The 16,702-nt window shown below is 36.5% G+C and overlaps 1 long non-coding RNA gene across 1 annotated transcript in view; it reads left to right on the top strand.

Annotated features, from left to right (window-relative positions):
• The first annotated feature begins 8,360 nt into the window (after positions 1-8,360).
• Positions 8,361-16,702, top strand: part of LOC141507119 (uncharacterized) — an 82,317-nt gene continuing 73,975 nt past the window's right edge. Inside the window, exon 1 of the long non-coding RNA XR_012474080.1 lies at positions 8,361-8,508. This is a non-coding gene — a long non-coding RNA (uncharacterized LOC141507119). The remainder of the gene's footprint in view (positions 8,509-16,702) is intronic.

Raw genomic sequence — 16,702 nt, 5'->3', positions numbered from 1 at the left:
CCAATCCCAGCCCCTTGCAAGAAGTAAAAAAGAAAATGTGTTATATCTGACCACTCTCCCCCCATGGTCCATCCTCTCCTCCTTTATTCACATTCCCACCCCTTCCCCCTGCTCCCCCCTTCTTACTCCAGATATCTATACCCCATTGAGTATATATGCTATTTCCTCTCCTAGCCACCTCTGATGAGAGCAAAGTTTCCCTCATTCCCCCTGGCCTCCCCACTTCCATATCATTGCAATAGCTCATAGAAAAAAAAATCTTATTATATGAAATATCTTGACCTATTCCCCCTCTCCTTTTTCTTTCTCCCATTACATTTCCTTTTTTTTTTCTATTGACTCCATTTTTACTCCATATTTTATCTTCGAATTCAGCTTTCTCCTGTGCTTCAACTATAAAAGCTCCCTCTACCTGCTCTATTAACTGAGGAGGTTCATATGAGTATTATCAGTGTCATTTTTCTATGCAGGAATACATGCAGTTCATCATCATTAAGTCCCTCATATTTTCCCCTTCTCCTCCAATCTCCATGCTTCACCTGAGTTCTGTATCTGAAGATCAAACCTTCTGTTCAGCTCTGGCCATTCCAACAGGAATATTTGAAATTCCCCTGGTTCATTGAAAGTCCATCTTTTTCCCTTTCATTCAGCCTTGCTGGGTAGTTCATTCTTGGTTGCATTCTAAGCTCTTTTGCCTTCTGGTATATTATATTCCAAGCCCTATGAGCTTCCAATGTAGTTGCTGCTAAGTCCTGTGTGATCCTGACTGCAGCTCCATGATATTTGAATTGTGTCCTTCTGGCTGCTTGTAATATTTTCTCTTTGACTTGGGAGTTCTGGAACTTGGCTATAATATTCCTAGGGGTTGGTTTTTTTGGGATCTCTTTCTCAGGGGGATCAGTGGATTCTCTCCATTTCTATTTTGCCCTCTGCTTCTAGAATATCAGGGCAATTTTCCTGTAGTAATTCTTTGAAAATGATGTCAAGGCTCTTTTCCTGATCATGGCTTTCAGGTATTCCAATAATTTTTAAATTATCTTTCCTAAGTCTGTTTTCCATATCAGTTGTTTTTTTCAATGAGATATTTCACATTTTCTTCTAATTTTTCATTTTTTTGGTTTTGAAATATTGATTCCTCATTTCTGGTAAATTCCTCAATCTCCCTGAATTCTATTCTTTGTCTGAAGGATTTGTGATCTAGCTAATTTTGCTTTTTAAGGCATTCTTCTCCTCAATAACTTTTTTGAACTGTTTTATCCATTTGACCTAAGCTGGTTTTTAGCATGCTATTTTCTTCATCATTTTTTTGGATTTCCTTGACTAAGCTGCTGACTTCATTTTCATGTTTTTCCTGCATCTCTCTCCTTTCTTTTTCCAGTTTTTCTTCCAACTCCTTCATTTGATTTTCAAAGTCTTTTTTGAGCTCTGTCATAGCCTGAACCCAATTTCTGTTTTGCTTGGAGTCTTTAGATGCAGGAGCTTGTACCTCCTCATCTTCAGACTGAGTATTTTGATCCTTCTTGGGCTCATGAGCAAAATATTTCTCAATGGTCTTCCTCTTATTTCTCTGCTTGCTCATTTTCCCAGCCTGAGCCTGGTTTTGGGGTGCTTCCTGAGCTTTTGGGACACTCCCACAAGGGTCTCAGTGTGTGAGGCTCTGTCCTCCCTCCTGGTCTGTGAATGACCATATTCTACCCCTCTGCCACAGGACTGAGGTTGGGGGAGGGGCCCTGCTGTTCTATGGGGGGGCCTAGACTGCAATCAGGATCTGAATGTGTTCAGAGCCCCAGAGTCCTGTTCCAGAGGCAGAGGACAGAGCTCTGCAGTCTCTCTTCACTCCCCTCCCTCAGCTCAAAGGGCTCATGCCCTGGAGGCTCCTGCTTACTGGCTCTGCCTGCTTCTGTTTCCTGCATCAGGGCTGGGGAAAGACCACACTGCTGGCTGTGTGCCCTGAGGGCTGGGTTCCAAGTGCTCACTCTCGCAGAGGTCCCCTGCTGTTCCCCCACTTTGTGCCTGGTGCTCCCTGGGGTGCAGCTCAGGATACTCCCCTGCTGCTGTGAGCCTCGGCTCCCAGCACCCTGGGGCTGCCTCCAGGAGGCTGAAGTTCTTTCGCTCTGGCGGGCCACCCCTCTGGCAGGCCGCTCCTCCTACCCCTGGGAGCAGAGCCTTTCTGCTCTTTTCCAGGTTACCTTGAGTAGGAGAACTGCCTCAATTGGTCCCTTTGTGGGTTCTGTCTCTCGAAAGTTTAGTTAGAGTCCTTAGTTTCACATTTTATCAGAGAGCACCTAAGACTTGATCCCTTCTTGTCTCCATCTTCGACTCTACCCGGACTCTGTTTTTATAAGGCTTGATACTAGATTTAATACTTGAACATTCTGGAGGAGCTATACAAAATACAGACTCCCATTGGTTGTTAGACCTTGCTTTGTGGACCAAAAATGATGTATCAACTAGAAATGACATGTCAATAGGGGAATCTTAGGTTGGATAAAGTAAAGAGCATCTTCACATGATACAAAAATAAGTTGGGTAACTTTCCACGTAATTGAGTCATCTTTAGTCACTATTTAAAAAAAAGGAAAAACCAGGGTGGAGGGCCTCTAGTTAGCTACCTTTTGTGATAAATGAATATTTCTTTCTTATATTTAATAAATAGTATATTAGGACCAAGGTTTTTCTCTTTTTCTGCTTTCTCATTTAGAACCCAAGCAATGTGGGAAATCTGTCTCAGAGATTTTCTCAGGCCAAGACCTTATCAGACAGTAGAAGAAATTCTAAGTTTAAGATAATGGGTATATTCCTATTCATTATATTAGCTTAGACAGGTCTTGGGAAAAGTTGATTCTCCCTATTATCAAGATAGTTGATAGAGAAATTGATATCTTTTTGACCAAGAGATGAGTGACCTAAGTCACAATTTTAATATAGTACACATCAGGGTAGCAATATATATATATCTGGCAACCTATATAGACCCCTGGGAAAAATAAAGTTCACCTGAGAAGGAGAGAGAATTATCTTGACTGTTTATGAATTTGGGCATTTTTAGAAATTCTCTGTGGGTGATATATGCTCTTATTTTTTTGGTATACCATTAACTTGAATGCTTTCATATAATAAAGTAAAAAGAACTCTTAATTTGAAGTCAGAAGAACTGGATTTAAGTACTGCTTGGATATTTATTACCTAATTCAGCCTAGGCTAAATCACTTAACTTTGTGGTTCTCAGTTTCCTTGCTCATAAAATGATGGTCCCTTCTGGTCCAAACCCATGATGGCCCTATGAGCTAGAGATTCCTTTTACATTTTCTACAGAGTCTAGACAGGAACCATATTCAGATGTTCTCAGAGAGACTGTTAGGGGTAGGCCTACCACTAGTAATTCAGGCAAAATGAGACACTCACATGTCTTAGAACAGATTTTTTTCTAAAAGGAGTTTTTTCTTTGCTTTAGCTCAGCAAGAATATACAAGTATACAGTGAAGCATTAAAACTTTTCTAGATGATACTCTAATCTTCCACAAAAATCTCTAGTCAGTCTGAGAGAGTATGGTGATTCTTGTGGTCTTCAGACAGTCACCCAATTTTCCAATTCCATGTGAATGATCTTAGGTGGCCAAGAAACTGGTTTACCAGTGGAGTGGCCAATGAAGTCATAGGGACATCTTTTCTACTTTTTAAGGAAAACTAATTCCTCTTTCAGGGAAATCCTACCACTTATCACCCTAATGATTGCAAGGTCTTTAGGATCTTCTAGAGGATCCTCCATCATTTAAATAGTTTTAAGATGTTTCCTGAATGTCCTCCCGGCATAGGTAGTTCTAAGGGGAAAAGGAAAAAATTACAGATTTATGCTCTTTTTCTCCCCCAAGAATCACTATAAAGAAAAAGAAAGAAGAAAGATATGAGGAGGAGGACAAAAGCTAGAAATCCTAGGCCCTCTGATTCATAAAAACTGAATCTCAGATCTCATTGATCTGGTCCATATGATGAGTAATACCACATCTTTGTAGTTCTTATGATTGTTAAAAAAATTTTGCAAGGCAATGGTGTTAAGTGACTTGCCCAAGGTCATATCATCAGGTAATTATTAAGTTTCTGAGGCTGGATTTGAACTCAGGTCCTCCTGACTCCAGGGTCAATGTTCTATCCACTGCACCATCTAAAAGCCCCCTCATGGTCTCTTAATACAAGTTTCTTTATGGAAGTCAGTGGCAATTTTCAGGAGCAGAATTAGCAATATTTGGGCCATAGCAGATGATGGCATTTCTGGTACAGTCAACAATTCTTTCTCATTCATTGGGGTCATCTGAATGGGGACAGCAGTTAAAACAACATAAGCCTTTTGCATCAATCTGTCCTTGGGACTAAATTGATACTGCTACCTACTTGGTATTCCCTAGCCTGATGACCAAAATCTTTCCCTCTCTCAGAAATACACCAGGGGAATGATATGAACACCCCCCCCCCCCCGCCCCGAGAGACTTCTGTGGAAAGATTGCCATTTCTTTCATAGGACTCTAGACCATGTCCCCATTCAGGGCCATAAATAGCCAACAAGTAAGCTTAGGAAATCCCACTTCTTCCAAATAAATGCTGTGACCTGGGCAAGACCTAGGCCAAATATTCAGGGCCATCTCTAATTGTCCTAATCCATATCTGGCTACTGGACCCAGATGACTCCAGAGGAAAATAAGTTCCTTTTCCAGGAGAATGTATACCTCTAAAGGGGTATGATGTCAAAATTCAAACCTTGATGTCAAGGCCCTCATAAAGGCCCAAAGAGAGAGACTGTTGGATAGTCTGCTTTATATCTTCCAGGATTGTAGTCCATTTTTGGCCTCATTTTAAAAGGGACAGACAAATGTGTAACTTAGTAAATTGAGTATATCTGGATCCCCTAATAGGGAATGTGGATTCTCCAAAACTTGCAGCTCTATTTGATCTCAACTCCACAGAGCAAGATATCTCTCTCTCAGCATAAGCTTATCTCCAAAACTCAGAAACTTCTTGCCTCCATCAGCCTTCTCTCCTCTGTGATTGGGGGGAGGGGGAGCACTCAACCTCATCCAAAGCCTTCCTTTATAGATGGCAGAACCTGGACTTGGCAACCCACTTCATTTTCCATCGTAGCTTAACTCAATTGGTCTCAAATTCTCGGAATGAGATGCCCTCATGTTGGGCATTCCTTTGTGTCCCTTTCTCTTCCTCTCCAGTTTCCTCTGGCTTGTTGTCTTTTCCCAATAGAATGTAAACTCTTTGAGGGTAGGGATTGTCTTTCTTTTTTATATTGCATCCTAACATTTGTCACAGTATCTGGCACATGATAGGCATTTGATAAACATTAATTGTGTTGTGTTGTATTCTCTTGGGTTTCTTCTCAGATTATGAGGAATTAACTTGGACTATGCCTGGAATCCTCTAGTTCCAAATTTGACTGAGTGAGCAGTACATTGGATCTTCTTTGAATTAATTTCCAATCCCTTATCTTTCATATAGGCCTTCTTGTAGATTTTGAGAAAAATGATCACTTCTCTCTCATATTAATAATCAATTATTGTATTACGATCAAAATTTTTTCAAAATCTAGTAGGTTGTTTAGTTTCTGAATGACAATGTTGATTATGTCATTGGATTAATTTTCTTAACAATTTCCTTCAGATTCCACCGAGATGATAAAGTCCATTGTGCTCTACCTCAGGTCTGGATGAAGGCAAATTTTTTGATTAAATTGTCCAAAACTAAGGGTTATTTGGAAATAAGTAATTAGCCCCCTAACTTCTCATTAGAATAGGTCCATTTCTTAATATATTCATTCTTTGTCATTACTTGTTAACCACTCAGAATTGATTGCTACCCTAAGGAGCACCCTATTCCAAGTGCATGTAAGCATTGATTGGATTCCATGACAGGTCTTTGGTATTTGACAGTGCCACTGAATCTTATATTAGTGATATGCTATCATTATTAATAAAGAAATGATGTCTCCAACTTTTAAAATTTAAAAATTTTAGTACTTTGTCCTCATCTGACACAGTCAATATTATTTCATCAAAGTAGTGTCAGGAAGGAAGGCCTCTTCCCATGTTTGATGTGCAAAGCACTAAGAACTAGCTCTGAGTGTCACACTGTGATGTGGCAGTATGAGGAAGAGTTAAGGTTGGCCTTGGGTAAGGACAGTAAAGGTGAAAGTCCTTGAAGTTAGGGATCATCCCCTTCCCAGGTGAAAGAAAGCTGCTTTTGACTAGTCTTATCTAATACACTTATCTAATACATTATCTTATCTAATACATTAAACTGAGTGTTTTGCCCAGGTGTAGATATTTAATGTCAGAAACAAGATTCAAACTCAGGTATTTCCTGAATCAAGGATGGGAACTTTTGGTATCAAATTCAAATAGAAGGATCCTTGTGGGCTGCATATTAACTTAGAAAATCACAAATAAACCATATCTATGTTGTATTTTTACTTATTTAAAGTATTTTCCAATTACATTTAAATCTGGTTACAGTTGGATATGTTACAGGAATTCTGCTCACTTGAATAGTGGTCCAGATGATGAAGTAGGCAGTGACTTATCTGAGATCTCCTAAATTTCCCTTTAAATGATTTTGAAATAATACTTACAAATTCTGGAGTGCCAGGATTGCCAAAAGGACAAGGTGAAATAATGTCCTAATAAACTGGCAGTTTGGAGAAAACTGAATTGGCTCCTGTGGCTTCTAAAGTTTTCAACCCAAAGATGACAAAGGGGGTAGACAGCTGGCCAGAAGGAGATTCTGCTGGCACAGAGTGCAGGAATCTATTGCATTGCCCAGACATGGTTTTAGGTTGTATTTTCAGGGTGAAGAGGAGCACTACCAGGAGTAGGGATCTTGGTCACAGTTCCAGAGTAGAAAAGAGTGTTTGTGCTTTCTCCCAGACCAGTGTACAGGCTAGAAGAGCAGTGATCACACCCTTTATTAGATCATACTGCCTTGGAAAAACTAAAACTTACAGGTCCCGAGAACTAGCTCCAAATACAGTAGTATGGAAAACCTGACACTTGGTACAGAGTCCATCTTTAATATGAAATTAAAAATCAAGGTATTGGCTGGGGAAGAAAGCAAACAAAGAAACAAACAAAAAAAAAGAACTGACCATGGAAAGTTACTATGGTGACAGGGAAGATCAAATACAAACTTAGAACAGGACAATGAAATCAAAGCAGCCACATGCAAAGCCTCAAATAGATCTCAGGTTTCAACATGAATTCCTGGAAGAGCTCAAAAAGGATTATAAAAAGCAATTAAGAGATGTAAAGGAAAAACTGGGAGTGATACAAGAAAATCATGGGGAAAAAAGATAACTCTGCTCTACATAATTCTTCCTTTTAGTGCACATTTATTTACTTAACTTTTGAGGCAATATAAGAAAGATAAAGAGGATTGTCTTATGTTATTGTTGGTACTTCATTCTCGAAGAAGACCATGACATCAGGGAGGTGATGTCATGACATTCACATGACATGGATTTGAATGAGGGAATGCTGTGCAAATTCTCCAGTCTCATTTTCTCCTCCCGAGTCACCTGGGTCCAGTGACCAAATATGAATCAGGGTGACTGGGGATGGCTCTGGATGTGAGGCAATCAAGAAATAGCTAGTAAGTGTCAATTGTCTGAGGCTGGATTCGAATTCCCATCCTTCTGACTCCCACCTAGCTGCCCAGCAAAGATAATATGCGCCTTCTAGTTTCCCTTCCCATTTGGATGAATGCACCCTTTCTATACATTGTGAGATAAAGATACTAGGAGTCAGTTTAGTTCAATTAGAGAAAATAACTCATAAACTATATTTGATTATGTCAAAGAAAAGTGTGTGAAATAAAAAAATTTCAAGTTATGAATAATTAAATTTTCTAAGTTAATGATATATTCATTTCATTAAATACTTATCAACTTAAATTAAACTAAAACATATTAAATTAAATTAAATAAATACTTATTCAATTCATTAAATAGTTAACAACTACTAAAGGTAAGGTACCAGACAAAGATATAAAAACAAAAATAAAACCCTTCTTGCTGACAAGGAATTTATTTTCTTTTGATTGGACATAACATATAAACTGAAAAATAAATACAAAGTAATTTTAGGAAAGAGTACATGAAAAATGCTATTTTGAAGTTGCTTTTGTAAACTTTTATTATTTTAAAAATAATCAGTCCAGATATTTTTTCACAATTTAACTGATCACAGAAGAACAGACAGGAAATCAACAGGAAATCAACAGGAAGCCTACACCAATCCCCTTCTTCTGTCTTCACCACAGGATTTACTCCGGTATACTTATTATATTATTGAGTCACCAAATGAAATCTCTATCCCAAGTTGTTAGTCAACCAGAAAACAAAGAAAAGCAAAAGAAGAGGCTGTATTGATCCAGAGAAAAGGTCTAAAGAAATTCAGAAGTCAAGATTGGTCTTCTTTGAAAATGAAAGATGAAATAACAATCTAGGAAGAAGAGGTAACTGAGGAACTCACCTTTTATCTGTAACTAAATGAACTTAGAATGAAATATAGGTGTGGCTGGTTTGAATGGGAAATACAATCCAAATGGCCTCTTTTGGGAAGGCTTCTTTTGGGCTACTGACCATCATTGTAATCATAGCATCTGGTAAGTTCAATGTAAGGGAGTCAGTCCTAATATTCATCACAAAATCAGTTGTGATTTGTATATGAAATTGATGCTGCTTAATCATGTCAAATATATATACTTGGAATTATAATTCTAATAGTAGTGATGGACCTGAGTCAATGTTTTCATATCTCTCCAGGTCTCCCTTTTGACAAATGGTACTCCTTTATAACAAAACTTGCAGAATTAATGGCATGGTCTCTGGAACAGAGCAAAACTATGTAGCACTCTATTATTCTGTTTATTAGGATACAAACAAATAAATTAATGCTAAAGTAGCAAAAGAGATAAAAATGCTCTTCCTGCCCTGAAATTTCTTGGTTTTTTTCCAGCATTATTTTATACTTGGATGCATTTGAAGTGTTTTTGAAAAATGAATAAGATTTTCAAGAACATTCTGGTCATTAGGAATGTGGTGAGAAAAAGAAAGAAATGAAAAAAACTGAGGAAGAAAGGGAAAGAATAGTTTGTCTTATGAATAGTGCATTTGTAGAGTAGATTTATGATTAAAGAATGGAAAGGAAAAGAGATACCAGGTTGTAAAGAGGGAGTTTATTGTGAAAGCAAGAGATATTCTTAAAGGGGTTTTGAGCAGTGAAGTACCCTGACCAGTTGCAATTTTGTCTTTGTAGCACCAACAAAGTTAACATATTATCTTATGCACGGTAGGTGTTGAATAACTTTGTTCAAATGAACTGATTTGATAGAGTCCTAAGATTTGTCAGGATCATGTTCAGGAAAATCTCGGAAGGTCATATTTTGGTATATCTTTCTGTTTATCCCAACAGTCATTGCATTTCTGCCAAGTGCAATGATATCTCCTGTTTCCTTCATGCCCATGCAATTCAGGTGTGTTGGCTTTTTCCAATTGATTCTCTTGTTTCAGACTTTTTGTCATTCTACAATTCCCTAGGAAGTAACCTGGTCTTGTTTAGTTTATACTTGCTCTTCTCTCAACTTAGACCCCCCCCCTCTTTCTATGAACCTGGGGGATTAACTGATAATGTGCTGGTTCTGTATCAGTTGAGATGCAACAGTGCAGAAAAGTAAAGAGGATTTTGGGGGATATGAGGTACAATAGGAAGGAGATGGTGGCTTTTCCTTCTCCCTCAATCTTTTTCTTTCTTTGCTTTCATTATCTTCTCCCCTCATTTACTACAACTATTTGAATGTAAGGGGCATACATCAATAAATAAAGTGTTTATCACTCATAAAGAGCTTTTACATGAAGAGCCTAATCTCTTTGCTTAGTTCTAGTTCCACATTTTCAATTACCTAGTTGTACCACCATTAACTTCAAACTCAACATGTCAAGAAATGGACTTATCATTTTCCATCCCAAACTCACTTCAATTCTTTACTTCTCTTTTTGCAAATAATTCTTATTCTTATTAATCACTCAGGTTCAATATTTTTATTAATTTCTCTGACCCTCTATATCCAGTCTGTTAGTACAGTTAACTTTTTAAAATAAAATTTTAAAAATGCATTTTTATAGGGGCAGTTAGGTGGTGCAGTGGATAGAGCACCAGCCCTAGAGTCAGGAGGACCTGAGTTCAAATTCGAGCTCAGACATTTAATAATTACCTAGCTGTATGACCTTGAGGAAGTCACTTAACACCATTGCCTTGCCAAAAAAACAAAAGAATCCAAGAGAAGTAAGTTTTTATTGATGTCTTCTATATTTTACATCATAATAGTTATGCCTAAAATCCTCACCCTCCCCACTCAGAAAGTCATTCCATGTAACAAATATTGGGTTATGTTTTTTTAGTTTTTTTTTGCAAGGCAAATGGGGTTAAGTGGCTTGCCCAAGGCCACACAGCTAGGTAATTATTAAATATCTGAGACCGGATTTGAACCCAGGTACTCCTGACTTCAGGGCCGGTGCTTTATCCACTGCGCCACCTAGCTGCCCACAAATACTGTTTTTAAGAAAGAAAAAATCAACACACGTAATTGAGACATTGAAAAAATCCAAAAACTTGTGCAATATGTAAAAACCTTCTATCTTCAAGAAGGAATGGATGGGGTTGTCCTTTTATATCTCATCATACAATCTTCTTGATTATAATAATTTTGTTATACTTACTTTTAATTTTTGATGTATGTGTTCTTTTCATTTATATTAGTAATTATTGTATAATTAGTCTTTATAGATCTTTCCACATTTCTCTGAATTTATTAAATAATTTTTTATAGCATAGAATTGTTCCATTATGTTCATATGCCACAATTTGTTTAACCATTGCTCATCTAATGGGTGTCTATTTTGTTTCTAATTTTTAACTGTCACAAAAAAGTGCTGACATAAATATTCTGGAGTATATAGGAGTTTTTTTCCTTATGAATAATTTTCTTGAGTTATAAACCCAGTAAATGAGTCTCTGGTTCAAAGGGTATGGACATTTTAGCCACTTTATTTATATAATTCCAAATTATTCTCCAAAATGGTTGTACCATTTCACAGTACTATTAAAAATGTACTAGTGTGCTTAACATTCTACAATTCTTCCAATATTAACCACTTTTTTTTTGTCTAGGATGTCAGGCAAAACCTCAGGGTTATTTTGTTTTTCATTTCTCTTATTTGTAATTTAGAGCATTCTTTCATGTAGTTTTTGAATACTTTGCAACTCAAATTCTTTGACTGCTTTTCTATTGAAGAATATCTAATGGTTATTGGTAGATATGCATATATGTATTTATACATATAAGAAAATGTTTAGGTATCATAGATATATAACCTTTATCAGAGAAATGTGAAACAAATTTTTTTTTCATTTGATTTCTTCCTTTCTGATTCCAGGATCATTTATTTTGTTTATGCAGAAACTTTTAGTTTAATTTAATCAAAGTTCTCTTTTATTTTTTTAAAATTATTTCTGTTGTTGTTTTTTTTTTTTTGGTTAAGACTCCATCTCCTAACCATTCCATAAGAATTATATAATCTGGTGGGTACAGAATAGTCTTATGTTGGTTTTTGTTTGTGTGTTTAAAAGTCTTTTTAAAAACTTAAAAATTTTTTTTTGGTTTTTGTAGGGCAATGGGGTTAAGTTTCTTGGCCAAGGTCACATAACTAGTAAGTATCAAGTGTCTAAGGCCAGATATGAACTCAGATTTTCCTGACTCCAGAGTTGGTGCTCTATTGACTCCACCACCTAGCTGTCCACATTTAATAGTCATTTTTTACAAAATATTTACTTTGTTTTTAATTTATGGAATAAAACAAGCATCTCCATTACATAATAGAATAAAAATGATTGCATATAAAACTCCAAATCCATTAATATGCAACTTCCTAATCCCTTTGAAAATGTAATAAAGTTAACATGTAAAGTTCTCTTTTTTTTTTGGTTCCTTTCTTCTTCTCCCCTTGGGAGTGGGGTGGGATGGACCACCATTAGACACAAATGTATGTGTTTATACATATATCCATATATATATATATATATATATATATATAAAATTATATTATGTATACTTCTATTTATCAGTTCTTTCTTTGGTGTCAGATAGTATCTTCCTTCATAAGTCCTTTGTAGTTAATTTGGGTATTCATGATAGTAAAAAGACTTATTCACTCAAAGTTGTTTTTAAAACAATATTGCTGTTATTGTATACAATGTTCTCTTATTCTGCTCATTTTGCTCTTTATTATTTTATGTAAGTCTATACATGTTTTTCTAAAATCATTGAGCCTTGTCATTTCTTATTGTAGTATTCCATCACAATTATATACACCACTTGTTCAACCATCCCTCAATTGAAGGGCATTCCCACAATTTATAATTCTTTGTCACCACAAAGAAAGCTGCAATAAATATTTTAAAACGTATAGGTTCATTTACTTTTTCCTTAATCATCCTTGATAAATTGAACATTACTGGGTCAAAGGATATGGATAGTTTAAGAACTTTTTGACCATAATTCCAGATTGCACTCCATAATTGTTAGATGAGTTTACATTTCCACCAACAATGAATTACTGTCCTATTTTTTCACATCTCTTCCAACATTTGTTGTTTTCTGATTCAATCATTTTAATTAATATGATTGGAATAAATTGATAGCTCAAGTTTGATTTAGTTTGCATTACTCTAATCAATAATGATTTAGAGCATTTTTCATATGAATCCAAATTACTTTGATTTCTTCACTGGGAAACTGCCAGTTCATATATCCTTTGACCATTTATCAACTGGGTACTGACTCATATTCTTAGAGATTTTACAGTATTCTTTATATAATTGATATATTAGGTCTTTATCTATAAATCTATAAATTAGGTCTTTATCTATAAATATTTCCCCCAATTTTCTGCTTTCCTTCTGATCTTGGCTTCACTTGTATAAACCTTTTTTGATTTTATGTAATAGAAATTATCCATTTTATATCTCATTCTGCTATCTCTTGGTTTAATAGCATAAAATTCTCCTTGTGTGCTGTATTTATATGGGATAATTTCCCCCATTTCCCCCATTTTTCCTCTCTCTTTCTCCTTCCAATTCATCTGTATTTCTCTTGCTTCCATTCTTCTTTAGAAATTAGTCCAATACAATAGACTCACATTCATGCCCTATAAGTAGATTCCCTCTACAATCCTAGTGATGGTATAATTCTAAGGGATTACATGAATCATCTTCCCACATAGGAATGTAAGTAGTTTAACCTTGTTAAATCACTCATCATTTGTCATTCATATTTATCTCTTGATGCTTCTCTTGAGTCTTGTATTTGAATAGTCAATTTCTTTTCACCTACTTTTAAAAATAGTAATGCTTGAGGGTTCTCTATTTCACTAAATGTCCTTCCTCTCCTGACCCCCCCCCCTTCCATGGGATTAAACTCATTTTTGCTGAGTAGTTTATTCTTTGTTGTAATCCTAATTCCTTTGCCTTCTGAATTATCACATTTCACTCCTTTAACATGGTTACTACTAAATCTTGGGTCATACTGCTATTGTTCCATGATATTTGAATTTTCCCCATTGTGATAGTTCTCAATTTTGAATGTAATATTCCTAATTTTTCATTTTGGGACTTCTTTCAGGAAATTACTGGCAGATTCTTTCAATTTACCCTTTGCCCTCTAATTTTTAAGATAGCTGGAAAGTTTTCTGTTTTAGTTTATCTAAATATGGTGTCAAGTCTCTCTCTTTTTCTCCCTAACTTCCAGGACCTTTTAAATTATTTCTCCTTCAATTTCCATGTTAGTTATTTTTCCTTTGAGACAGTTTACCTTTTGTTCTATTTCTGTCAGTCTTTTGACTTTGTTTTATCCTTGATATATCATAGAGTCATAAACTTACTTAGCCAATTCTAATTTTTAATGATATATTGTCTTGAATTTATTTTCTTCTCATTTTCCATTTGATCCCTTCTATCAGGAATACCTCTTTCACAGGAGATTAAAAGGAATAGACATGTCTTTGTCTTTTGATAGTGCCTCAACATATAATTATCTAACATTTCTGTTACAGGAAAATAATTTGTTAGGGCATAAACTTTTCCTCTTCCATGGTTTATTTTGAATCATTTATTCATTTATTTTTGAGATTTAATAGACATAATTTTATGAATATTTAAGTTTATAGGGCTGGGAGGTAGATAGAAGCAAAGTCTTGTCTTGGCACAGCCTCAACCAGGAGAAGCAGGTTTGGACTGCCTTGTTTTTCTTTCACTATAGTTTTTCCCCATTTCCCTTAAATTACTTAAAGGAATTGGATTTTAAAGAAAGGAGAAGTCTGAGGGCACATTTTCTTATCTTTGGTATGTTTCCTAAGGTCTTTTCTCATGTTTTCATGACATAATTGGCAGCTATATTTAAAAAATAGTTTAAAAATTATGAAAATTGTTTTTATTCAAGGGTTATGCATCAATATGTATTTTTGAATCTTTTTTAATCACTTTAGTTTTTTGATTCATTTTTGGAAATGAAATGAATTTAAAAGCAAAAGGGTTAATTGAGGAAGTATTTTATGGACTTTATGGAGATTTTTCTTAGGACTGTTATATTACAAAAACAGTCTGAAGTTTATGAAAATAAAAGTTTTTTTTAATTGAAGATGTATCAATGTGTATTTTCCCCCTTTCAGACACACAGGCAGTGACTCAAGTTTCATTACACAACATGTCAACTGGACACTGGTGTCAGTTCAATGGTAATGTTCTTTCCTCACTAGTTATGCCTGTGAGGTGCATACATAGGGGATGCAGGTCTCTACTACTGCAAAGAGGTTTCTCTTCTCTTTCAAGGAGTCCACATGCTGCTTTTTACCCCCATACAGTGTCTCTGTTGGAGAATGAGGGCACTCTGTCTGTCTTTCTGAATCTATTCCTCTTTACAACTCAATGACCATCCAGGCTATTTTTTCTTGAAGAAGTTGCTTCCTTCTCCTCTCCTTTCCATGTCTCTATCTATTGGATATGGTGTTTCATATTGGTTAATTAGCTTTGATAAAAGACTTCATGGCTTGCAAGGTTGGGTTGGGAGAGAGCTATTTCTCTTTCCTCCTTCCTTCCCTCTCTTCCTTGGCATGGCTAACCTTCATCTAGCCATGGCCAGTTGCCTTTCTCACTCTGTCAGGGAGCACTTCTTCAGAGGGAGGTTAACATGGACATGTCTTTGTACTTTCTTTAATGCCTTCATACTTCATTATCTGATTTATCAACTGTTCTGGGGAGAAAAATCATTTGATAGAGTCCCAACTACTTCCTCTCCCACAACTCACTTTGGAGTTTTCTTAAGTGTTCTTAAGTGAAGCCAAGATGGCAACATGAGAACAGCCTTTCCTAGAAGCTCTCTCCAAAATATTTCAAAATCCTTAAAATTATGATTCTAACTAAATTTTTGAGAGACAGAAGCCACAGAAAGATACAGTGAGGCAATTCTCCAGCCCAGGGTAACCTGGAAAATCATGGAAAGGTTTTGTTCCATGGGGTTGGAGTGGACAACAGCACAGCCAGGATCACTGTGTGGGAGCAAAGCAGCTCCAGTCTTCTAGGAACAGCCCTGGCTCCTGGCAGCAGAAGCAGTTTCCTGACTTGTCACCCCAGGGAGCACCAAGCACACTTTGGAAGATGAGCAGGGAGACCTCTGCCAGAGTGAGTGTGAAGCCCAGGCCAGCATGGCCCTCCTCAAGAAATGGAAACAGGCCCATGAGCCATCAAGTAGGTTGCTGCCTGGCAGCTGTGACCAGAGTGCTCAACTCACGGAAGGTAAGGGAGTGAGGGGAAACTATAAAGATCTCTCCTATGTCCCTGGGAAAGGACTCTTGGGCCTTGTCCATATTCAGACCCTGGTCGAAGTCAGACCCCCCATTGTCAAAGAGCATGGACCCTCCTCATAGCTCAAGGGCAGAGGGCTGTGCTTGTGATCATCCACAGACCAGAACACAAGCCAGGAGAGCAGTCAGAACCTCCCATAAGACATTGAAGAAACTGAGGTCCTTTTGGGGGTGTTCGAATAATACTCAAAAACTCATGAAGCACCCCAAAACCAAGCACATGCTGGGGAAATGAGTAAAGAGAAAAAAGGAATCTACCATAGACAATTACTTTGGTACCATGGAGGACCAAAACACTCAGAAAATGACAAAGTCCAAGCTTCTGTATCCAAAGTCTCTAAGAAAAATAGGAGTTGGGCTATGGAAGAGCTTAAAAATGAGTTTGAAAATCAAGTAAGGGAGGTAGAGGAAAAATTGGGAAGAGAAATGAGGGAAATGTAGGAAAATCATGAAAACCAAATCATCAGCTTAGTCAAGGAGATTCAAAAAAATGCTGAAGAAAACAACATGTTAAAAACCAGTTCGGGTAAAAAACATTCCAAAAAGTTAATGAGGAAAAGAATATCTTAAAAAGCAGAATTGGCCAGATGGAAAAGTAGATAAGAAAGGTCTCTGCAGAAAACAACTCTTTCAAATATAGAATGGAGCTAAAAGAAGCTGATGGCTTTGTGAGGAATCAAGACATAATAATTCAACACTAAAAGAATGGAAAACTAGAAGAAAACATGAAATATC

This window comes from Macrotis lagotis, chromosome 1 (assembly GCF_037893015.1).
Source record: "Macrotis lagotis isolate mMagLag1 chromosome 1, bilby.v1.9.chrom.fasta, whole genome shotgun sequence".
NCBI lineage: Eukaryota > Metazoa > Chordata > Mammalia > Peramelemorphia > Peramelidae > Macrotis > Macrotis lagotis.
Note: the sequence above shows the minus strand (reverse complement) of the source record. Positions and strands in the feature narration are given on the sequence as shown.